This window comes from Chiloscyllium plagiosum, unplaced genomic scaffold, assembly GCF_037043375.1.
Source record: "Chiloscyllium plagiosum isolate Xiang-an unplaced genomic scaffold, Cpla_swu_hap1 HiC_scaffold_4, whole genome shotgun sequence".
NCBI lineage: Eukaryota > Metazoa > Chordata > Chondrichthyes > Orectolobiformes > Hemiscylliidae > Chiloscyllium > Chiloscyllium plagiosum.
In genome coordinates, this window is record NW_028270142.1 from 94,437,570 (window position 1) to 94,463,443 (window position 25,874).

At 40.7% G+C, this 25,874-nt stretch overlaps 1 protein-coding gene across 11 annotated transcripts in view; it reads right to left on the reverse strand.

The window, feature by feature from the left end:
• The window catches only part of dlgap1a (discs, large (Drosophila) homolog-associated protein 1a), a 770,519-nt gene that overhangs the window by 216,577 nt on the left and 528,068 nt on the right, over positions 1–25,874 (reverse strand). The window contains exon 1 of one of the 11 annotated variants that reach the window (XM_087986493.1): positions 22,285–22,303. The exons of the other annotated variants lie outside the window; for them this stretch is intronic. The gene's annotated coding sequence lies outside the window, so the exon portion shown is untranslated. Of the gene's footprint in view, positions 1–22,284; positions 22,304–25,874 lie in introns of those variants that run through there. 11 annotated transcript variants of the gene reach the window in all.

The window sequence follows — 25,874 nt, forward strand, 5'->3', positions numbered from 1 at the left end:
GAATTTTTTTCATGTAATTTGCTGTTTGACATAAATGCACTAATAAAATGTTTTATGCCTCCAGCGAAGTCTGGCCCAATGCATTGTTTCCAATTAATTAGAATGGATTGGTTTAGTTCGTAGACTAATCCAAAATCAAACCTGAACACTGGAAATTTGAAATAAAAACAAAGAAAACTCAGCTTCTGTAAGGATAGAAACAGAGTTGATGTTTCAGATTGTGACCTTTCATTAGGACATTTTCAGGAAGCATTAATGTTTCTCAAACTACAATAAATGCAACCTTAGATACGTCTAAGAAATCTGAATGTGGGTATGCAAATTGGGGCCATTGTAGTTATCCAAAATGAAAACTGAAATTTTGATTTTGTGCTCATTAAATGCCAAAATCATTAAAGCCATAATAAAAAAAAGAATGTGTCTTCCTACTGATGCCAGAATCAGTGTTAGTATAAAACCCGTTGACTGTCTAAACTAGTTCTGAAGCATGTTAATTGCCAGCAGCTAGTCGACATTTTTTTGATTATTTCCATGCCTAACAGTCATAGGTTAAACAAATTTACCCATTATTGAGCGGCCACTGGTTCAGAGTTGTTGTGGGTGTAGTAATTGTAACAAGGTCAGCCGGGTGGACCTCATAAAATATGATTTCCCTGACTGGACCAAGTTAACTGCCCCAATCAGGGAGTCCTGGCTGACAGATAAAAATAGGAATGTCAGAGGTTCTGTTCACTCTAAAAGTTGGCTCTGAGGAAGCCGGACCAGTGTCAAATATTATGTACATGTAAATAAAGGGTGACTTGGTGACAGGATACTGGTGTCTGGAATTAGTTCAGTGAGTATTGGGGGGGAGAGTTCAACTAGTAGTGACACAAATCAGGCAGTAATAGACTTGGCCCATAATAGATGTACTATTTTCTTAACGATGAGGGATCTGATACAGGTTTATTAAATTGCAAAAGGATTTAATAAGGTGGATGTAAAGGGGGTGACCAAAGTTAAGGATCATAATATGAGTCTAAGAAATCTGAGATAGGACCCAGGATAAACTTCCTTATCCAGAGAGTGATAAGAATGTGGAATTTGCTCACAGAATCAGGAGTTGTGGTGAAACATATAGATGTATTCAAGGGAAGTTTGATAAACATGAGAAAAAATAGGTTTGTACTGTTTGGATTTGATGGAGAGGAGTTGTGGGATGCAGTTCAATAACCAGTATGGACTACTTGAATCAAATGGCCTGTTTCTGTGATGTAAGTTTTCTGGATTGAGAAAATAGATTCAGAAACAATAATACATCAAGTGTGGTTAATCCAATCCCAGTCTATTTCTCCAGCCAATGAAGATAAATTTCACACTTAGTAATTTCAATCTGTACAGTTTCCACTCTTGTTTTGGATTATATGATTTCATTTTGAAAATTGAAAAAAAAAAAGGTCTTCTATGAACAAGGTCATTGGCTTATAAAGTGGAATTTAATGTGGATGTGGGGGGACAGGGCATATTATCACCAGTGAGACCTGGTGCCATTCCTATAAACCTAATCAGAGTGCCAACAGAATAACGGTCCTAATATGCACTGGGAAATCTGCTGAACTCTGCATGTTCTACTTTGGATAGTCCATCCCTTAGCATTACCTGCCTATCAGATCTGGGCCTTTAGCAATGGATCCTTTAGAGATGGGTAAGTATGGGTGGAATGGGAGTCCCAAGGAGGGATGGCACTGAACCAAATTGAACAGCAGGTGGCTGATAGAGCAGCAGGGGGCTTCTGCAGGCTCCTTCCTCCTGATGCCAGCTCCCCTACTCAGGTACACTGAGCCTTTGAACACCAGACACCCAAGAATGTCTTAGAAAATCCATCAAGGCTTTCTTGATTGAATCCCTGTTGGCAAATCCCCTGCTAAGTGCCTGTGGCAGCGGAATGAGATGCTTCAGTGTCTAATTAAGGTCTTCAGCTTGGCTCTTGGTGCAAGCCTTCCGCTCAGGTTTAATGTGGGGCAAAAGTAAACCAGCAGATTCTCCATCCACAACCTTTCGCTTGATCACTCTGCATCTATTCACTTCTAAACTTGTTTCTAGAGCCATACATTCCATTCCTTGTGGAGGTGGGAGCGGTTAGGAATGGCAAAAACTTTAATTTTCTCATTGTAATTTTGAATTTCTGTGCCTTCCCAGTCCAACACCAACTTCATATGACTATTGTGTGGGTTGAGACAGCCTTGGGTTGGATTGTGACCCCAAAGACACATCCAATCACTTAGGTTACCACTTAGAGTCAAAGGGGAAATGTGTATTTCCTGTTTACCAGTATCTGCATCAGGCTGGCTGGGTTTGGAAGCTTTCTGACAGCCTTGTTTGACAGTTCAGGAGCCTTGGAGCCTGCTGTGAAATTGGTTAAAGATAAGTGTTTAATGGATTGACGGTTTCAAATGTCACAAATGTCATTACTAGATGTTGCATGACAAAGTAAATGATTGATTATAGGGTTCTGTCCAGCAGATGTAAATTTGTCACGATGTTGAGCATTGACGGTGTGTTGGCTTGCATTAGCAAGGGGATTGAGGTTAAGAGCTGCTAGATTATGCTGCAGCTCTAAAGAGTCCTGGTTAGACCACACTTGGAATATTATGTTCAGTTCTGATTTGGAGATGCCGGTGTTGGAACTGGGGTGTACAAAGTTAAAAATCACACAACACCAGGTTATAGTCCAACAGATTTAATTGGAAGCACCCTAGCTTTTGGAGTGCCGCTCAGGAGCAACCACCTGATGAAGGTGTGGTGCTCCGAAAGCGAGTGTGCTTCCATTTAAACCTGTTGGACTATAACCTGGTGTTGTGTGATTTTTAACTATGTTCAGTTCTGGTCACCTCATTATAGGAAAGAGTGGGAACTTTAGAGAGGGTGCAGAGGAGATTTACCAGGATGTCGCCTGGACTGGAGGGCGCTGTCTTATGAAGAAAGGTTGAGGGAGCTAGGGCTTTTCTCATTGGAGTGAAGAAGGATGAGAGGTGGCTTGATAAAGGTGTACAAGATATTGAGAGACATAGATAGAGTGGATGACCAGAGACTTTTTCCCATGGCAAAAATGTCTATCACAAGGGGGTATAATTTTAAGGTAATTGGAGGAAGGTTTAGGGGGATGTCAGAGATAGGTTTTTACTCAGAGAGTGGTGGGTATGTGGAATGCACTGTCAGTCGTGGTAGTAGAGTAGATGCATTAGGGACGTTTAACTGACTCTTGGATATGCACATGGAAGTTAGTACAATGAAAGGAATGTAGGTTAGTCTGATCCTACAATAGAATAGAAGGTCGGCACAACACCGAGGGCTGAAGGGCCTGTACTGTGCTGTACTGTTCAATGTTCTATTTGATAGCTGGGGACTTTTATATATGCCTTACTATGTTTCAAAATTAAAGAACAACTTACCAGAGATTGTGTTCACAGTTTTATTGACAGTTTTAACATGTTAAGCTGTGTGACAAGCTTGCTGTTAGATTGTAGAAAATGTACTTTTTCCTCCACATCTAAAGACTGTACGCATGGTGAACTGTAATGGAGATTGTGTGTGCATGTGTGTATATGTTGAGAGATGGCATGTCTATGGAGTGCATTCAGAGTGTAATGGGGCATCAGGTTATGAGGGACCCTGCTGGCTGCATGGGGAATATAAGGGAAATGCAGCTATGAGACAGCATGGGTACGTGGGTGAGCATGGAGGACACAAGATATGTGTGGAAGATTATGTTGGGGAGCAGGACTGCTGTCTTAGTGAACTGAGGTGGGCATTCTAATCAATTTGCACTTCTCTGAAGCTGCCTCGGGACTCAGAAAACCTGAACATGGTCTGTCCATTTCTCCAACAGTCTTAATTGTGGCAGGTATGAAGAAAGGTGGCAGGCTTTGGTTTTGAAATTGGGAAATGATTTGACTTGCATTTCTCAAGCTTAACACACATGAAATTTGGTGAAGACAGGGTTTTTAATCAGTGTTTTAAAACTTGCACTCCATGAATTCAACTGTTTTCCCCCAAACATTAAAATCCACTCGTCTTGATGGCTAGCATTCTGACAATTCTCATGGGTTATTAATTAAAACTAGGAACAAATGTGAGAAATTCAATTTGTAACGCTCCATTTCACTGTTGGAAGGTAGGCTTTTGGCCTTCTCATTACATGTCATGCCAAAACAGAACTGAGGTGTGTGTTAAAGGCTTGGGTGACTTCGAGTTGTCTAGCCCGCCAACCCAAAACAGTCATGACATCTTATAAAATAGTAAATTATGGTTGTAAACCAACACTGGGATTACAAAGTGATGTTCTGATGTAAATGGAGGAATCTGAGCTTCCCATTCTCCATTCTATCACAGTTTGAGTGTCTAAGGATCTACTTAAGGACTGCTGTGTGCTGGTCTGTAAGGTGCCAATAGATTTTCAGTCGTGATTTAAGTTAGTGCAATGGAAATAGTAGTGCTGTTCCATCCAATTCCTTTGGACAACCTATCGGCATCTTTAATCATTCCCTTGCAAACCCTGGAATAATTTGCCCTCTCCTTCTGATGAGCTTGCTGATTAATGTGATCCAATTTTGCTTGGGTCTCAGCCCAGTACAAGCAGCGAGTAATGCAGATGCCCTAGCCATTTTGTGTTCATTTTGGGTGTAATCAAGCTGCAAGGTTCTAGTCCAGAAAGAATCAGATGACAGACATATGTTTCAATAGATATGCACTGAATTTGAAAGCACTGTATGGAGAATTTGGCACTTTCACTTGGAACTTGCATCAAACCAATGAGCGCAAAATGGAATGAGTAAATAGTACAACCGAAGATTTACTTCTAATGTTGGTTTTGCCATGGTAACCAATGAGAGTTCATCTGTTACTTCTGAACAATACCAGATTACGAATTCTAAATGTTTTTTGCACATGATGTTTCATTATGTCAATCTGAGTAACATACATTAAAGCATCATATTCACATGCAACTGTTTATTTCTTATTATAGAGCTAGGAAAACAAGCCCCTGAAATAATAATTGACTCACTGTTTAAATTACAGTTTGACAAAAGCAGGATAGTCTTTTCTCTCAGCCAAGAAACAAAGGTTTGCTAGATTATTTTTAATTAAAATAATGCACCATCAACTAAAGTATTTGCTTTACAAATTAAACAACTGCGTAAAATAACTGAATGATTAAAATGGGTTCAGGGCATTTTCCAAAACTCACTTGGTAAGTTCAGGTAACATTGATTCATGTGGACAGTAAATGTTCCATTCCTGGACTGTTTTGAGTTAGTTAATCTCTGGCAATGGTGGTAATGTAACAGTTTGGATTAGAGAAAGGAAAAGTAACCCACTCCTGATCATATTCAGTGATTGTTGCTAAAAAGTATGTTTGCAGATATCACATGAAGACAGGAGCACAGTTTCAGTAGTATCCTTCATAATTGCTTAATGTACTAGCACCCGATGCCGATAAACCCACATGAAAAATGGGTACTTGAAGCGATGTTGTGGTGACTTTTGTGCTTTAGCGAAAAGCCTACATTTACGTTATCTTAAGTCCAATGTTATTCTTTTATTCATTTATAGTATTATCAACATTGGAGGAGCTTTGATTTATGAGCTAAGGGAGGGGGGCAGGACATACCCCAGAATTGTGATTGTGTTGGCTGGAACCAAATGTGTAAGGTATAATACAGTAAAGTGTGACTACATTCAGGCTGTTACCTGATGAGTAAGACATCTCTCCCAATTTGGCATTAGCCCCCAAGTGTTAGTAAGTAGAACTTTGCAAGGTTGACGGGGCTCTGTTTGCTTTTGTTTTTTCTGGTGTCTTATTTGATACCAGGTTGTCTTCCATTTTCATTCCTTTTTTTCCACTTCTAGAAGTTGGTACAACTGAATGGCTTGTTCAGCCATTTGAAAGGGCAGGCAAATGTTAACCACAACGCTGTGGGTCTGGAGTCACATTCAGACTAGATAAGGACAGTAGTTCCCTTCACTAAAGGACAGTTGTGAACCAGATCAGTTTTAACGATAATTAACAATGGTTTCACGATTATCATTTTACTTTTAATTTTATGTTTTTCCTGAATTCAAATTCCACCATCTGCCATGGTGGAATTCAAACCTGAGTCTCTGATTACTAGCCCACCAATAAGACCACTCGTCCATTGCCTTCCCCAAACTAAGATCCTTCTGGTAACGTACTCTTAAACCTCGAGGAAGTGGTGACGTGATCTTATTCTGGACCTGAAGCAGTGTGTAAATGGAGGGCTGATTGTATGTTGGATTACAGCTAATCTCAGGACACACTCCAAGACAGATTCCAGTGAAATAACCATGCATGGCCTTTCAATGAAAAAGGGCAGTAAACGTTTAAGAACGGCTTTGAAACAATTAAGTGTGCATCTACGCTCAGCATTAGCAGAGAATGAAACACTACTATTACAAATTAAAATATGTAAGCGCAAGATTAAGTCACTTAATGATTTTATACTTATGAAGATATTGATTGCAATATCACTCTAGAGGCACTTAGTAATGTTTCTGTCTGCACCAAACATACTAAAGGACATTGAATGGTGTGAACTAAATGAAGGATCATGAGAAGTAGATGACAAGCATGAGGTGGTGTGACTTGGAAGGATGAGGCATGGGAAGTGTTGGGGGTGTGAGGTTTTACTGTTTTTTTTAATAACTAGGATAAAGTCCTGGAATTCTGAGCTGGGCCTTTTAAACAGCTCAACTCCAAACCTGGCCCTTACTGTTGCTGCCGCTGCACTATTTTGGAGTTGGCAGACCTGCCTTCTGTTAACACTTGCTCTTCCATAGACTGAAACTCCAAAAACTTGGGAGAAGTTTCTCCATTGTCAGGCTTTCAGGATTGGGAAAGTTCCTGTGTTTGCACTTCCAGGAATGAACATTTAGATCTTGGTAGGTCACAGTTTTGTTTGACCTGGGGTAATAAATGAAGTGATTAATAATTGTAGTCCCATAGTCTCTATTACCACACTTGGAAAGTAGAGGTGTGAGCTCAAAATTGTTGCCTTGGTGGTTACAAGTTAAACTTTTATTGTTTAAAAAATAAAAAAAAGTTTGCATATGCAATATCATATAAAGACAATGCTTTTTCATTTGACTAAAATGTAGGAAATGTTGAGAACATTCAACTGGTCAGTCAGCATCAATGGTGAGAGAAATATTGCATTAATGGATTAGGCCAATGACCTTGTCTCAAATCTGTATTGACTTCAGTGCCCAGCATGAACCAGATTCTCCTTGGAAGCAATTTTTTTTTTAGATTTGCCAGGTGATTGTCGTGCTTCCACAGACAATGTAAGCTAATTGTACTTCGGATATTAGGGCATCGAAGATTTGACCGAGTACTAGTGTGCTGCAAATTAATTCATAAATATTTTATGTCTATAACAAAGAAACATATGAATGCTCTTATGCTGTTTCCATGCATGACCTTCACCGTGACTGAAGAAAATAGGCTTTTAGCATTGGAGAATTGTTCAGTCTATTCCTCTCTGATCTGTGCAAAAATGCAAAGTCATTTATGATGCTCCACAAATATAACGTCTCAAAAAGTAAAACATGAGTTTCAATTGTCCTAGTGATCAATTATCTCAAAAGCAAAAATAAAGTGGATGTTATAAGTTTGAATAGCTTGTTCAAAATGCAGCAAGAGATAAGGATTTGATTTGATTGACAGCATATATTTTTCTGAGAAGCAGAAGATTTGTAGTTTGGGTTGAGGTTCTGGATGTAGATTTGCTTGTTGAGCTGGAAGGTTCACCTTCCGACATTTCGTCACCATACTAGGTAACATCTTCAGTGAGCCTCCAGACGGAGCACTGCTGGTGTTTCCTGCTTTCACCCAAACCTATAAATAGAACGCAAGAAACACCAGCAATGCTTCGTCCGGAGGCTCACTGAAGATGTTACCTAGTATGGTGACGAAACATCTGAAAATGAACCTTCCAGTCAGTGAGCAAACCTACATCCATTGATCAATTAAATCATGCAAGTTCATGATCTTAGCTCTGTTATTGGAGAAGTAGTGAGTGCAAGGGTTTCGAGGGTGTTAGTTGGGTGGAGAGGATGTAAATTTTCTTTGGGTGAGGTTAGGGGAGGTGGGGTGGTGAATTTCCCATTCATCCATCACACCCTCAGCAGAAGAATGATGAATATCTCAGGAAAGCAGCATGAAAGAATCACCTGGACTTACTGCAGCTATTCTGCTGAAATTATGCAGACAATTGGCAGAACTCCCATGGAAATTTATTCTCTAGTTGCTTCAACAAGAAAAACTGAAAGAGAAGCCTTCCATGCTATATCATTCCAGGTAGCTTTCATAGATGTTTCAGATGTTTGTTTTCAACTGCATGCATTTCTCAAATAAAAGGATACAAATGACATGTGGTAGTTCCTTCTTCTCCCCTCCAAACATTTACAGTTACAATAGTTTCAATTGTTGCCTTTTAGTCCTAATCCATTCTGGGTTATGTGTTTCAAATGAATGGAGCTGTACATAGTATGCTACTACAAGTGGTAGTTCAGGAGTACATTCTTACATCCTCCTACAAAGGCAAAAGAAATTCTTCCAGCTGTTCTCCTGGCAATTGGAGTGCTAAATCTGGGCCATTTTCTAGACTGTTTCATTTCATGACCTCTTGCCTCAACTCGCAATACATTCCCTTGTCATTGGCCACCTACAGTAATCAATTAATAATAGCAGTTTCAGTACCAAGAGTGCACTGTGCTACAGAAACCGATCTATCCATTGTATGGTTTAGATGGTTAGAATGTGCAAGTGCCAGAGTCACATTACATCCTATGCTTACTGCCACCCTATGATTTTAAAGTCTGGTCAAAGCAAAACAGAAGTATAAAGTATCACAATGCTGCCCACCTGAGTTGTCTCACAGTTTCTTGAAAATGAAGCATCAGAGAAAATTGTGAAAATTGGACAGAAAAATTCAGAATACTCTGCCCTAATTGTCTAAGACAATTTCAAAATTCTGCATACGCTGCGAATCATTTACATGATCACTGGATATTACCCACTATTACCTTACTTGCTTTTGTATTATCATCATTATGTGGTTGCAACATGAATCTTTCCTTCTTGTTCTTTCTTTTTTGGAAAAACATTTCATATTCTTTAAAGAGAAATTGGGAGATGTTGCATACATTCCAGACCAGACAGGCCTGTAACTTTCACATGGAGAAAGTGAGGACTGCAGATGCTGGAGACCAGAGTTGAAAAGTGTGGTGCTGGAAAAATACAGCAGGCCAGGCAGCATCCGAGGAGCAGGAGAATCGACGTTTCGGGCATAAGTCCTTCTTCAGGAAAGAAGGGCTTCCTGAAGAAGGGCTTATGCCCGAAACATCGATTCTCCTGCTCCTCGGATGCTGCCTGGCCTGCTCTGTTTTTCCAGCACCACACTTTTCAACTCTGTAACTTTCACATGACAACATGTGATGCTCTGGTATAAAGTCACCCAACTCGCCAACAGCCAATCTTTCTGTGTAATGGTGTCAATGTAATGTCTTCAGTTAGTCAGTTATGTCTATGTAAAGTACAGTAACATCATAAAGGATATGTGGGGGGAAGGCCTGGACGCTGCCAGCGTACCAGATGACCAGATGTGCAAAAAGTGATCCCAGCTGCAGAAGTTAAAGCTCTGGGTTTCCAAGGCAACCTCAATGGTCGTAATCTCTGGATTACTCCTACAGCCATGTGCTCGTGGGTTTAGAAATAGGAGAATAGGACAGATGAATGAGTTGCTCAGGAGTTAGTGCGAGGGGATTCCTGGATCACTGGGACCATTTTTGGAGAAGGTAGGACATATCTAATCAAGACGGTTTGCACCTGAACCATATTGGGACCAACATCCTTGCAGGTAGCTTTGCTGGTGCTGTTGGGAGGAATTTAGTCTGGTATGAGGAGGGGACACAGAAAATTGATGAAATAGAGCTTCAGCAAAGGAAACAAGTCAGAGTGAGCTCAAATACATTGAGTGTCAAGCGAGTAAGGCAAGGCTGAATGGTCTTTACTTTAATGCTAGGAGTCTAATGGGTAAGACTGATGAGTTAAAGGCGTGGGTTGATACATGGAAGTTTGACATTGTTGGCATCACAGAAACATAGTTGAGGGAAGGTTGAACTGGCAACTTAACATTCCAGGCTATAGGATCTTTAGGTGAGATAAAAGAGGGTGCAAAACGGATGATGGTGTAGCACTATTAATTAATGAGTCAATTACTGCAATAAGGAGAGATAATATTTTGGGAGGGTCCTCAAAAGATGCTTTTGTGGAATTACTTAGGAATGTTAAAAGGGCAGCAACTTTACGGGGAGTGTACTATAGGCCCCCAAAGAGTCAGTGGGAAATAGAGGAATAAATATGTAGACAGTTCACAGGGGCATGTATGAGTAATAATTGGGTAATTATACTAAGGGATTTCACCTTTCACTGAGATAGTGTTAAGGGTTTAGAGGGGGTGGATTTCTTGACATGTATCCAGCAGAGTTTTTTTTGTATCAATATGTAGAAGGCCCAACAAGCATTGGCATGGTGCTGCATCTGGTTCTGGGGAACGAAGCTGGAGAAGTGTTCGATGAAGTAGTAGCGGTCCATTTTAGCAATAGTGACCACAACACCGTCCGGTTCAAAATTGTTCTGGACAAGGAAAATAATAGCCTGCAAAAGATGGCTCTGGCCTGGGGAGAAGGCAGATTCTAGTAAAATAAAGCAGGATCTGTCCAAAGTAGACTGCGAACCTTTCCTTGCAGGTAAGTCTATGGCAGAGCAGTGGGTGGCATTCAAAAAGGAGCTGGGAAGAGTACAGGTCCAATATGTACCTTTTGGGGAAATGTAGCAGCAATAAGTTCAGGGATATGCAGGACAATTCAGGACTAGATGAGGAAGATGAAAAAGGCTTTTAGAAAGTCCAAAGGGGGCAATTCAGCTACGGACCTAGAGGAATTTAGGCAGTGCAAGGGGGAACTTAAGGGAGTCGTAGGAGTCATGAGAAAGGACTTGCAAATAGGATTAAGGAGAATCCTACGGTACTTTATAATATATTAAAAGGAAGAGGTTAACCAGGGAAAGAGTAGGGCCCATTAGGGACAAAGATGGCAACTTGTGTGTGAAGCTGCAGGAGATTGGAAGTATGTTAAATGAATACTTCACTTTCATCTTCATTCTGGAAAAGGAGAATATAAGTACAGAATTCAGGAAAACGCAACTGTGAGGAACTTGCACAGTTAGACACAGGAAAAGGGGAAATATTGAAGGCTCTGTTGGCCTTAAAAACAGATAAATCTCCAGGCCCAGATGAATTGCATCCCAACAGCTGTGGGAGGTGAGGCAGGAAATTGCAGGGGCTCTGACACAAATTCTTAAATCCTCTCTGGCCAAGCGGCAAGTGCCAGAGGACTTAAGGATGGCTAATATGGTTCCACTTTTCAAGAAGGATGGTAGAGATAAACTAGGAAATTATAGCTCTTTGTGTCAAACTATTGGGAGAAAATTCTGAAGGAGAAAATTAATATCCACTTGAAAGGCATGGGTTAATTAGGGATAGTCAGAATGGTTTTGTCAAAGGGAAATCATGCCTAACAAATCTGTTAGAATTTTTCAAAAATGTGATAAAATGTGTGGATGAGGGAAGTTCAATTGATGTAGTTCATATGGATTAAAGCAAAGCTTTTGACAAAGTTCCCAGACTGATTGAAAAGGTTAAAGCACATGGAATTGTAGGAAGCATGGTGAGATGGATCAGAAACTGGGTTCATAACGCACTGCCTGGAAAGGTAGTGGAGGCCAGAATTCTTACGACTTTTAAAAAATGTTTGGATGAGCAACTGAAATACCATAACATTCAAGGATACTGGATAAGTTCAGGAAATTGGGATAAGCGCCTTTAATGGTAGTTATGTCAGTACAGATTTGATGGGCCAATGTGCTTTGCTGCACTGTATGATTCTATGCCACTATGCCTCTATGTAAATAAGTCTGCAATATTGTATTGTATAAACAATTGTGTTGCAAATACACTTCAAGGTATATCTCAACAAGAACCCAAATCTCTGTTCTTTTTGTTGTCTAACAAATAGAAAGCCACAAAGTGTATCTCTTGAATCCAAACTTTGTTTCTTTGTTTTATTTCAGCTTTGCCACACTTCCTTCAACTTTGGGATAACAGGACCAGTTTTCACACCTTCTAGGGTAATACGGGTGTGTTTTTCATCCCATAGCCTGGATTACTGAATGCTCCAAGCCCTTGAGAAATCACCTTCGACTGTTGCCATCAAGCCCTGGGCAGGGACTGGCAGAGGTGACTGCTACTCCATGTTACACCCACTCACTCCCTCTCCCTGTGCCCCTGCCACCTCAGTCAATTGGCTGCCTTGACTCCATCAGAGCATAGAAAGGTTGTTGAAACTGGGCAAGTTCATCACAGAATGTAAGTTTATTCATGGACATTTCTGTAAGGAACCATGACCCTCAAAGCTCTTCTTGCTGTTAAATTACACATAACAAATTCCCCAAGTAAGTAACATTTATTGTAGTTGGATTTGTCAACTTTTGTAACCCTCGCTAAGGCAATGCATACCAATTGTATTTAGGATATAAGAAAACTGAGGTTTTGACTGGGCTCCAGTGCTCTGCAAATTGATGTGTAAATATTTAATTTTGAGAACAAAGTAACATACAACTATCTTATCTCCATATAAGATGTCTTACAAAATTTAAGCCTTTTAGCATCAGCTAATCTTTGCATTTTTTTAATCTTCCAGTTAATTTTTCTCTTTGTTTTGTGTGAAAGAAAAAGCAATTTGAACGTGCTCCGCAAAAAAACCTTTACCTGTATTTTTCAAAAAATCACAGTTAATTATGAAAAAGATCAATGTTTCTCAAAAACTAAGAGGTGAGGCCATACTGGATTTGGTTCTGGGTAATGAACCAGGCCAGGTGTTAGAATTAGAGGTAGGTGAGCACTTTGGGGACAGTGACCACAATTCGGTGACTTTTACTCTAGTGATGGAGAGGGATAAGTGTGCATTACAGGGCAAGAGTTATAGCTGGGGGCAGGGAAATTATGATGCGGTGAGGCATGACTTAGGATGTGTGGCTTGGAAAAGTAAGCTTCAAGGCAAGGGCGTAATTGATATGTGGAGATTGTTCAAGGAGCAACTATTGAGTGTCCTTGATAAGTATGTACCCGTCAGGCAGGGAGGAAAGGGTCGTGTGAGGGAGCCGTGGTTTAATAAGGAATTGGAATCCCTTGTTAAATGGAAGAGGGCGGCCTATGTAAAGATGAGGCGTGAAGGTTCAATTGGGGCGATTGAGAGTTATAAGGTAGCCAGGAAGGACCTGAAGAGAGAGCTAAGAGCAGCAAGGAGGGGACATGAAAGGTCCTTAGTTGGTAGGATTAGGGAAAACCCTAAGGCTTTCTATAGGTATGTCAGGAATAAAAGAATGACTAGGGTAGGAATCGGTAGGAAGATTGGAGACTAGCAAATGTGGTTCCCTTGTTCAAGAAGGGGAGTAGGGATAACCCTAGTAACTATAGGCCGGTGAGTCTCACTTCTGTTGTGGGCAAAATCTTAGAGAGAATTGTAAGGGATAGGATTTATGAACATCTGGATAGGAATAATGTGATCAAGGATAGTCAGCATGGTTTTGTGAAGGGCAGGTCGTGCCTCACAAACCTTATTGAATTCTTTGAGAAGGTGACTAAGGAGGTGGACGAGGGGAAAGCAGTAGATGTGGTGTATATGGATTTTAGTAAGGCGTTTGATAAGGTTCCCCATGGTAGACTACTGCAAAAAATACGGAGGTATGGCATTGAGGGTGAGTTGGAGGTTTGGATTAGGAGTTGGCTGGCTGGAAGAAGATAGAGGATAGTAGTTGATGGCAAAGGTTCATCTTGGAGTGCCGTCACTAGCGGTGTTCCGCAAGGATCTGTTTTGGGACCATTGCTGTTTGTCATTTTTATAAATGACCTGGAGGAGGGGTTAGAAGGTTGGGTGAGCAAGTTTGCGGATGATACGAAAGTCGGAGGAGTTGTAGACAGTGAGGAAGGATGTGGCAGGTTACAGCGGGATATAGATAAGCTGCAGAACTGGGCAGAAAGGTGGCAAATGGAGTTCAATGTAGCTAAGTGTGAGGTGATTCACTTTGGTAAGAGTAATAAAAAGATGGGGTACTGGGCTAATGGTCGGATACTTGGTAGTGTGGGTGAGCAGAGGGATCTTGGTGTCCATGTACACAGATCTTTGAAAGTTGCCACCCAGGTAAATAGTGCGGTGAAGAAGGCATATGGCGTACTGGCTTTTATTGGTAGAGGAATTGAGTTCCAGAGTACCGAGGTCATGTTGCAGTTGTATAAGACTCTGGTGCGGCCGCATCTGGAGTATTGTGTGCAGTTTTGGTCGCCATACTATAGGAAGGATGTGGAGGCACTGGAACGGGTGCAGAGGAGGTTTACCAGGATGTTGCCTGGTATGGTAGAAAGATCGTATGAGGAAAGGCTGAAGCACTTGGGGTTGTTTTCATTGGAGAAAAGAAGGTTTAGGGGTGACTTGAAAGAGGTGTACAAGATGATTAGGGGTTTAGATAGGGTCGTCTTTTTCCACGTATGGAGTCAGCTATTACAAGGGGGCATAGCTTTAAATTAAGGGGGGGTAGGTATAGGACAGATGTTAGGGGTAGGTTCTTTACTCAGCGAGTCGTGAGTTCATGGAATGCCCTGCCAGTGGCAGTGGTGGACTCTCCCTCATTATGGGCATTTAAGCAGGCATTGGATAGGCATATGGAGGATAGTGGGCTAGTGTAGGTTAGGTGGGCTTGGATCGGCGCAACATCGAGGGCCGAAGGGCCTGTACTGCGCTGTATTCTTCTATGTTCTATGTTCTATGTAAATACTGTGGATGTTGGAAAATGAAACACAAACAGAAAATTCATCAGGTAAGGCAGCATCTGGGGAAAAAAGATTTATTTTCTTTATCATTATATTATGTCAATTTACTCTCTGCATGTACCTTTCATCATTTTTTTAAAAGAAAGGCTATTGTAACAATTATGGGCTGATTCTTGTTTTTCTTAGCTATCAGTTGTGTCGAGATTCATTTCTCAAACCTGCCCCCCTCCTCATACCACGCACTACATGGCCTCTGCTTTGTCCAGTCTCCTACTCAGGACACCATAACCTTCAGAACTATCATAACCAGCACTAATAGTTGTGCCAACCACTGTCACCTCAAAGAGACCCTTCCTTTCTCTCATTCCAACAGAAAACAGCACAAAACAGGGCAGAAAGAGTCAGGACGGGCAGAGGGGTGCCTGACATCAGTTTCATCGCCCATCACGAGGGGAGAATCCTGTCATTCTCAGAAGACTGTAGGGATGCTAGATATCCATATCCTGCCAACTGAGAAAGTGCACTTCTTCATTCAACTGCAACTCTTAAAATAACTTGTGGTAATGTCATTCATTGCACACCACTTCTAACCATTGGCCACAACACCATCCCTTCCTTATGCCTTCCAGTGGGATGTCCATGGCCCCTGCAGACAAAAGACGTTCTCTTTCAGAAAGCACCTTCCTGATCTCCGAGGAAGAGTGTTTCAAGGAAGCATCAGCAAGGCTGCTTTCTGGATCTCCCAGTAGCTTAGATCCTGACGCCTTGGCGGGAATATCAGGTTCAGAACATTTGGGAAATCAAACTGGTGATTATATGTTTATATTTGTTCATTTGTAAAATTGTTTTAATCTCAAAATGCATTCTGTTATATCTCAGGCAAAACCATCCATTCAAGTAGATTTATTTTCTTTATCATTCATTATTTTGTAGTGATCGCAATATTGGGAAAAGTCATCAAGTAGCTTTATATAGCTTACTGAACTGGAAGATCAGATTAGGAGAGGCAGGAAACAAAAGGTTTACTGTGCAAACTAATACTTGCTGATGCTACTATCAAGTCAATTCCAAGTAAATAGACAAACTGAATACAAATACAATAACATTTTTCACATGAAATTAACTGTGGAATCAAATGAGACTGTTTTTGAAAAGCAAATAAGGTATGTTTATTTATTTGTGTGTAAATGCTAGTTATTTTAGAACAGCACAGAAGTATTCGCTGCCTGTAAGAAAATGGGAGGAAGAAATATGTATTTTACAATTTCAAGCTCTTTCTTCAAGAAGCATAATGTTAACATATGCCCAAGGGAAAAATATAATGCCTAACTTGGACCATTTTTGTGGCACACTTGGGAATCTGTCTTCCAGAAGTAGGAATAAGTGGATGTTGCACAGGCCCAGATCGGCATCCTCAGCACAATGAACTAGAGAATCGAAATAACCCCCTTTTACACAGCACAGTAATCAGTACTTTGCTTCAGAGTACCTACTTCACTTTACTGAGACGTGAGTCCAGCTTTAATGAAGTATGTCAGTCCTTCAAACCTGCACCCTAATTCCCTCACTCACCCAATGTGTGCTCATATTTCCAATTCTCATATCCTCCACATTCTTATATCTCAACATACAACCCATAACCCCTCTATACATCCTTATATTCCCATGGCTCACCATAAATCTTCCATAGGTACTGATCCAGTATCCAGTAGGAGCCATGCCTTTGAGATGACAATTTTTAAAACACTTAACAAACAAAGAGTTGTCAGTGCACAATAAAAAGGTATCTTGCTCGAGTTGTATAGAACGTTGGTGAGCTCATATCTGGAGTATTGTGCTGTTTTGGTCACCTTATCCGAAGGAAGGACATGCTTGCTATAGAGGGGATACTACAGAGGTTCACCAGAGTAATTCGGGTTGGTGGAAATGTCCAATGAGCAGAGACGGAGGAGTCTGGGCCATATCATCCACAAATTAGAAGAATGAAAGGTAATCTCATTGAAACATACAAAATTCTGAAAGGGAACTTAACCTTAGCAGAAAAAGTAGCAAGCCATTTAGAACTCAGATGAGGAGGAAGTTCTTCACTCGGATCATATTGAATCTGTGGAATTCTCTACCCAAAATGCTATGAAAGCACTTTCCTTATGTACATCCATGACAAAGATAGATACATTCCTAGATCATAATGATATCAATGAATAGTAGAATTGTTTGAGAAAATGGAATTGATGATAGATATACATGGAGCAGCATAGTGGTTAGCACTGATGCCTCACAGCACCAGGGACCCAGGTTCGATTCTAACTTTGAGTGGGTGACTGTATGTTCTTGCCATGTCTCTGTTGATTTCCTCTGGGTGCTCCAGTTTCCTTCCACAGACCAAAGATGTATAGGTTAGGTGGTTTAGCCATGATAAATGCAGGATTAGGGGGGTGTGGCTATAATGTTCTTTGGAGGGTTTGTGCAGACTTGGCAGGCCAAAAGGCCTCTATCTGGACTGATTTTATGAAGAAAATAAGCCATAATCTGGAATGTTGGTGCAAGTTCAAGGAGCTGAATGGCCTATTCCTACTCTAATGTTTTTTATGTTTCCACATTTCTCTAAAATGCATTTCATACTGAAAAATTACTCATTTATAAAATCCATTTAAAGATTTAAATTTTGTCAATCTGTTATAAAACATGCAAACATCAATTTCATTAACCACACCAATGACAGATAATCCTTTCTTAACCTCATAACCCGGTCAAAATATGAACACAGCTTCCTGCACTGGAACTTTTAAGACTCTACCAAACACTCAAAATAGGCTCAGCTATGATAACCAATCCAGGAATGAGTCTGTTGAAATGGAAAAACCGAATGGTCTTTTCTTCTGAGCTGAGATTTCCTAATAATCAAAGAATAACAAAGCCAAAAACGTCTCTGTTTTTTCTGTCCTTTTATAAAGACTCAGGGTGTGCAAATCACTTCAGATTATTATAGTCGAGGTTTTCTTCAGCTTGTGATACATATGAGCACTTTTTCTAATGGGAAAATCATTCTAATGAATCTCAACACTTACACAATGTTGATCAATGTAATCATCAACTTATTTTTGCAAGGTTCAGCTTTAGATTAGGTTAGATTAGATTACTTACAGTGTGGAAACAGGCCCTTCAGCCCAACAAGTCCACACCGACCCGCTGAAGCACAACCCATCCAGACCCATTCCTTTACATTTACCCCTGCCCCTAACACGACAGGCAATTTAGCATGGTCAATTCACTTAACCTGCACATTGTTTGACTGTGGGAGGAAACCGGAGCACCTGGAGGAAACCCACGCAGACACGGGGAGAATGTGCAATCTCCACACAGTCAGTAGCCTGAGGCAGGATTGAACCCGGGCCTCTGGTGCTGTGAGGCAGCGGTATTAACCACTGTGCCACCGTGCCGCTTTCTAATTATTCATTTTAGTAAAAGAAAATCTAGGTGACAATAGTGCATCTGACGTCAAAACTTTAAGGACTTATTTATTTAGTATCACAAAGCTTATCAATGAAAGAATTTCAATGGTAGGTTGCAACTTTTCCTTTGGTTCCCCACTTGAAATTGGATAATTCCTATGGTTCACAATGTCTCATCTTGTGAACTAGTTTTCCCTAAAAAATCAGGTCTAATTCCATGAAAATAGCCAGACTTCTAAGAAGCCCACTTGCAATGGAGTAGTTCTGCACAATGAAGGGTACCAATTTGCATCTTATCCTGGTTCACAGAAATTCCATCAGATAGAAAAGAGGTTCAGGAATCTTAGAAGCAGGTCCTTTCTGCCATCTTAAAATCCCTCATTCCTGAACCAATATAGATGAATGCATGTAAGTTGAGCCTTTGTTTCCTCCTCACAAATCATCAAATCTCACTACATATATTTGGTTCCTTCATTAATACAGATCAGAAATAGTTAATGCCCCAGCACTTGGCACGCCATTCGTTACAACTTGCTTGAAAATGACCTATTTATTGTGATTTCCCCTTTACTGTTAGTTTAACAATTCTTTATTTATGCTAAAAGTCCATCTTCAAAAACCCCATGAACTTTTATATGCTTTTTATCATACTTCTGAAGATTCAAGTACACTACATCTACTGGTTTCCTGTTAATCTCCCCAGCTTGTTATAACTACAATGAACTTGCTTTGGAAAGTGAGCAGGAAAGTGGAGTTGATGCCATGATGAGATCGGCTTTGATTGCATCAAATGGTGGAGCAGGCTTGAGGGGTTGAATTGCCCTACTCCTACTCCTGATTCTTATGATCTTGTAACTCTCAACAGGCATAAAAATAGCATTAAATCAAAGGAAAAGACTTAAAAGTTTTGAAAAATGTAGTAAGCCTGAAGCTTGGGAGGGTTTTAGAATTTTGTACAGGAAGACCAAGAAACATATCAGAAAAGTTAACAGTAGATTAAATACAATTAAGTGTATGATTAAGTCGACTCACTATGGGAATTATGAAAAATACAAATCAGTAGAGCTTTTCTTTGAGAATGTTCTTGGGAAGATGAATAAGGGGAAACAGTCAACCTAAGCCTGAATGTTTGCAACAAAAGAGCCTTTTTGTCATGTCAAAAGTGTTAATCAAGTCTGAAAATCAGAAGTCCCATGCCTGAACTAGGCACCTGCCTCTTTTGCAGGGGCCAGAGTGGGGGCACTTTGTGATTCACACATGTGCATATTATGGAGGCAACTGCCCACAGAGATCATCAGGTTCCTCCACTCCATATGATTTGGTAAGTTGGGTGTCTGAAAATTGAAGAACATGGATGAGACTTGGTAGGAGCTGCGCAGAGCTTTGCGGCGTCTCTTAGATAGCCAAGGTACCTTTTTGAAGAAGTCAGATACTGTTAGTTATGATCCTGTGATACATTTGTAGAAGGCCTAATGCCATCTGAGAGAGGAAAAGTGTCCTTTGGGGGAGGTAAGATGCACTTTAGAGTTGTTAAAAGCAGCAACGAATGTGCATTAAAATTGCATAAATACATGACTGTCAATCTCACTGAAACTATCAACTGTCAACATTTATTGGAAATTGGGACCCCCTTTTAAAAGTGAGTTATTTTAGTGTTCCATGCTTAGTATTTCCTGGGTAGCATGACACCTCTATAACTGTGTAACAAGCCTTCTACAGGTGTAAATAATTTGCTTCTTTGGGGGCACATTACCTGATTATGAATGCAGTGTTTGGACAAAATATTAAGTTTTAGCTCTTCAGAAGAATGAAAACTAATGTTCAAAAGGAGGGGAGGCAATGGTCAACCTTGCATCATGAGTAACTGCCTGTGGTCATGAACTGAAATAATTTAGACATGCTATCAACACAGCATAGATTGCCAGGCCTCAAAATAAAGTATTCAACATGGCAGGTGGGAGAGAGTGGGACAGAGAAGTTCTAGGGAAATTAGCTTCTTGGGAGAAGACTATGAGTTACGCTACTTCACCCTGATTGACAAACAGCATTGTTACTACCAAAGACTACTGCCAAAGTAATCAGAGAAGAACACTCCACCATCCCAAAATCACAATCTCGGCTTCTCTGTTCCAGAGAATAGCTTCTGCATCAGTGAAGTGTTCCCATCTGTCACAGTTGTGTACTTTCTGTGTCTAATTAACTGATGTGTCATATCTAAACTGCTGCTTCTGAAACTCAATAAACTATCAAAAAATTGCTATAATTGTCAACTGCCCGAATTAGGTAACTATGATCACTAACCCTTCAAAATCAATAAATTATCAAAAGTAACTGTCAAAAGGACCTGTCAGAGGTGACTATCTAAAATGTCTAACGGACCTCCCAAAAGGACCTCCAGAAGTGACAACAAGAATTGTCAAATACTGCTGTTAAAGGGAATTATAAAGAGGTCAAGGCACTTAGAAGTCCTGTTCTTTAAATGTTTGAAAAAATGTCTGAGTGTTAAAAAGAATCATTATTTGCTACTCCACTCTGTCTGTTGGCATCAATTTGAGGGCTTTCATTTACTAAATTAGTGTTGGATGTATGATTTCATTTCTATGCATTATCACAATAGGGTGCCTGAAAACCCACAGTTTGATGAACAAATGGTTATAGACCCTTTTTACATAGACAATGAATTCCAATGATTGTTGTTATCTGTGAACATACATGAGGATGAAATACTTGCTGTTACAAGCCTTTATATAATTGAAGCAATGCAATTGTAGTCAATGTATTTTTATGAATCACAGTGATACTTTTCAATAAAGTGAAATTTGCTATTTACACTTACAACTTTGTGTAATTAATCTCAGTTGTGATTTCAGATGTTGTAAAAGGTACAGTCCATTTTAAATATTTCATAGCAGTGCACAGCGACAAGATGGAATCAAAAATGAAACCATGCTGGACAGATCTGCTCAAATGATTCAAGGATGTAGAGTTGATAAGGGGGAATTAGAGGATGTGGTTTACTTAGACTTTCAGAAGTGTTTTCGATAAGGTCCCAGACAAAGTTGAAATGCAAGGGAATGGGGCAAATATACTGACAACAAAACTGGTTGGCAGACAGGAAACAGGCCTAATGGTATGATCACGAGACTATTAACCCAGAGACCCAGTTAATGTTCTGGGGAACCAGGTTTGAATCTTGGCATGGACAACGGTGGAACTTGAATTCAATAAAAATTTGGAATTAAAAATCTAATGATGAGCATGAAACCATTGTAGATTGCTAGGAAACCCATCTAGTTCTCTCGGGAACTTTAGGGAAGGAGGCTGCTATCCTTCCCCAGTCTGGCCTACATGTGACTCCAGACATACAGCAATGTGTTTGATTCTTAACTGCCCTTGGGGAAACTAGAGAGGAGCAATAAATTACGGCTCAGCCAGTGACATTAATATCCTGTAAATGAATAAAAAGAACAGTCTTTTTCTGAGTGGCAGCCAGTGATTAGTGGAATACTACAGGAATCAGCATTTGAACCCCAGCTCTTCTTAATATATATTACCAATTTAAATGAGGGAATCAAATGCAATAACTCTATGTTTACAGATGGTACAAAGCTGTGTGGGAGAGGAGCTATAGGGAGGATACTGAGATGCTTCAGTCTAATTTGGGCAAGTTGAGTGAGAGGTCAATTGCATGACAGATTGAAGTATAATGTGGATAAATGTGCGGATATCCACTTTGGTAGCAATAACAAAAATGTAGACTATTATCTGAGTGATTATACATCGAGGAAGGAGGAGGTGCCATGAGATATGGATGTCCTTGAACATCAGTTACTGAAAGTAAGCATGGAGGTGCAGCAGGCGATAAAGATGATAAATGGTACGCTGACCTTCATAATAAGACAATTCACATACAGCAGCAGGGATGTCTTGCTGCAATCGTACCAGGCCTTGGTGAGACCACACTCTGGAGTTTGTGCGCTGTTTTGCTCTCCTCTCAGGATGAATATTCTGGCTATGGAGGAAGTGCAGCAAAAAATTATCAGATTGATTCCTGGAATGGCAGGACTGACATAGTAAGAGAAACTGGATTGGTTAGGACTACATTCACTGGATCTTAGAAGAATGAGGGGGATCGCGTAGAAATTTGTAAAGTTTCCTGTAAAGGGACTAGTCAGAGTAAACATAGAAAGGATGTTCCTGATGACCAGGATCAGGAAGCTGGTAGTGGAAATTCTCTCACTTCTTTTCTTAGACCTTCACGCTATGGGATTAGAGTATTTTAACTTCCCACATGTCCAGTTTCTCCTGGAGAGGTAGGGAGATGGTAACTCAAATGAGGTCAAATAGTTTAGTATTTATTTACTTTGGTTCATTTTCACTGAGCAGGCAAATGATTAAGCTAACCAATTTTAGAAGGTGGGAGTCATGTGGGTTGTGTCAACTTCCGAGTTTGAACTATTCAGTCAAATTGAGTTGAAAAAACAAGTTGATCTAAACTACAATAATCCGATTGTATAAACAGTTCTGAGCAATGTTTCCCTTGAAGTGATAGAATCTAAAAGCAGTATCACATACTGGGACTCCCAGTGCTTAGCTGTTATTCGTTCAATATATCTTGGGGTAAGAAAACACAAGCAAAATCATTTCAAGCTTATAGCCTAATAATATTGGGAAATGAAGGTCAAATACAATAAATCTTTCACTTATGCTATCTCTCTAGTTTTTCCTAAAGAGAAATAATCATATGCATGTTGCGAATTATTTAAACTCAAACAAGTTTGTTGTTGAGAGTGTGGTGCTGGAAAAGCACAGCTGGTCAGGCAACATCCTGGGAGCAGGAGAATTGATATTTCGGGCATAAGCCCTTCATCAGGAATGAGGCTTGTGTCTCAAGATGGCTGAGAAATAAATGGGAGAGGGGTGGGATTGGGGGGAGGTAGCTGGGAAAATGATAGGTGGATGAAGGTGAGGGAGAAGGCGATAGGTCAGAGGGGACAGTGATGGATGTGTCCGGAGGGCAGTGCCGAGTTGGAGGTTTGGGACTGGAATAATGTGGGGGGGAGGGGAAATGAGGAAGCTGTTGAAATCTACATTTATCCCGTGTGGTTGCAGGGTCCCAAGGCACAATATGAGGCATTCCTCCTCCAGAGATGTTCTCTGGGACATCCGCACCCACCAACCCCACCGCCCCCTGGCTGAACACTTCAACTTTTCCTCCCGATCCGTTAAGGACATGCAGGTTCTGGGCTTCCTCCACCGGCAAACCGTTACCACCAAACGCCTGGAGGAGGAACGCTTCATATTCCACCTTGGAACCCTGCAACCACACGGGATAAATGTAGATTTCAACAGCTTCCTCATTTCCCCTCCCCCCACATTATTCCAGTCCCAAGCCTCCAACTCGGCACTGCCCTCCAGACCCGTCCATCACTGCCCTCTCTGACCTATCACCTTCTCCCTCACCTTCATCCGCCTATCGTTTTCCCAGCTACCTCCCCCCAATCCCACCCCTCTCCCATTTATCTCTCAGCCCCCAGTCCACAAGCCTCATTCCTGCTGAAGGGCCTTTGCCCAAAACATCGATTCTCCTGTTTCTCGAATGTTGCCTGACTGGTTGTGCTTTTCCAGCACCATACTCTCAATGCTGATCTCCCGCATCTGCAGTCCTCACTTTCTCCTCAAACAAGTTTGTTGCTTACTTTAATTCAAAATCGTTTCCCATTGTTTGCATGTCTTTACTGAAATTTCATATTTCCTTCTCTAGTTGTATTTAATCAAAAACATTGCAATGCTGATAACTGTCAGCTACAATGTATTTTATGATTTAATTTGTGTATATCCCCTCTACATCCGCTTATTCTTGATTTGTTTGCAGTGAATAAATCTATTCATATTTTATTCACACATTTTCTCAGCTTAAAGCTTAAAAGCTTTCGTGGTCTGGATTCCAAAGTGATCAGGAACAACCTTCCTGTGTTTATTCTGTCTAGTCCCATTAGAACTTTATGTACTTCTATGAGAGGCCTCTTCATTCTTCTAAGCACCAGTGGATATAGTCCTAACCAATCCAGTTTCTCTTACTACATCAGTCCTGCCATCCCAGGAATCAATCCGATAGATTTTTGTTGCACTTCCTCCATAGCCAGAACATCTTTGCTCAGAAGGACAGCAAAACTGCACACAATACTCTAGGTGTAGTCTCACCAAAGCTCGGTACAACTATGGCATGACATCCCTGTTCCTGTACTCAAATCCTCTTGTTATGAAGGCCAGCATACTGTTTATCTTCTTTACCACCTGCTGCACCTCCATGTTTACTTTCAGTGACTGGTGTTTAAGGACACTCAGGTCTCATTGCACATCCCCTTTTCCCCATTTACAGCCATTCAGATAATAGCATTATATTTCCGAATCAGGATGGTGATTGGTTTGAAGGGGAACTTGCAGGTGCTGGTATTTATATGTCTCCAGCCCTTGAGATGAAACAGTTCATGAGTTTTAAGGTGAAGGCTAAGGAGTTTTATGAATTTCTGCAGTGCATCTTGTAGTCTGCTACTGTCAGTGGTGGAGGGATGAGATGTCTGTGGATGTGATGCCAATTAAGGGAGCTGCTTTGTCCTGAATAGTGTCTAGTTTGTTGTGTTAGAGCTGCTGTCATCCAGGCAAGTGGGGAATATTCCATCACATTCCTGATTTAGGACACTACCCTGAGGAACTCCTGCAGAGACATCCAGGAGCTGTGATGACTAAATTCCAACAACCACATCCATCTTCCTATGTGCCAGGTATGACTCCAATCATTACCTGATTCTCATTGACTCTAGTTTTGCAAGGTCTCTTTGATGCCAAACTCAGTCAAATGCAGCCTTGATGTCAGAATTCAGCTCTTTTACCCATTCTTGAACCAAGGCTGGAATGACGTCAGGAGCTGAGTGACCCTGACAAATCACAAACTAAGTGTCAGTGAGCAGGTTATTGCTGAGTATGTGCTGCTTCATTGCTTGTCTATCATTTTAATTCTTCAGCCCAAAGCCACTCAGAATAAATTTGATCAGATACTTTTGCAGGCTTCTGAATTCAACATTGAGTTCAACAATATAGATCATAATGGCTGCTGAGATTTCCTTTTGTGAACGACAGCTGTAGATAGTAATTCTGCTTTTTCTTTTTATACAACCTCCAGATTCGTAATTTTTATTCCGGTTTCTTGTCCCATTTCCTTCTTTTGCCTTTCACCATCATCCTTTTTGTCAGTTAACGACTCCTGCTTTGCATCCTATCACAGACTTTTCATAGTGTTCCTGCTGACCCAACTTGCTTAAAATCTATGACATCCCAAACATATCATAAACCCAAAATAAGTGTAAGGTTTTCTAGGTTCCTTCTCCCCAACCCTGTGGAAGTGGGTTGATGGGCATGGGCAGTGTAGAGAGATGTAGACCAGGTGGCATGGTGGAGTGCCACTGTGCCTACCACT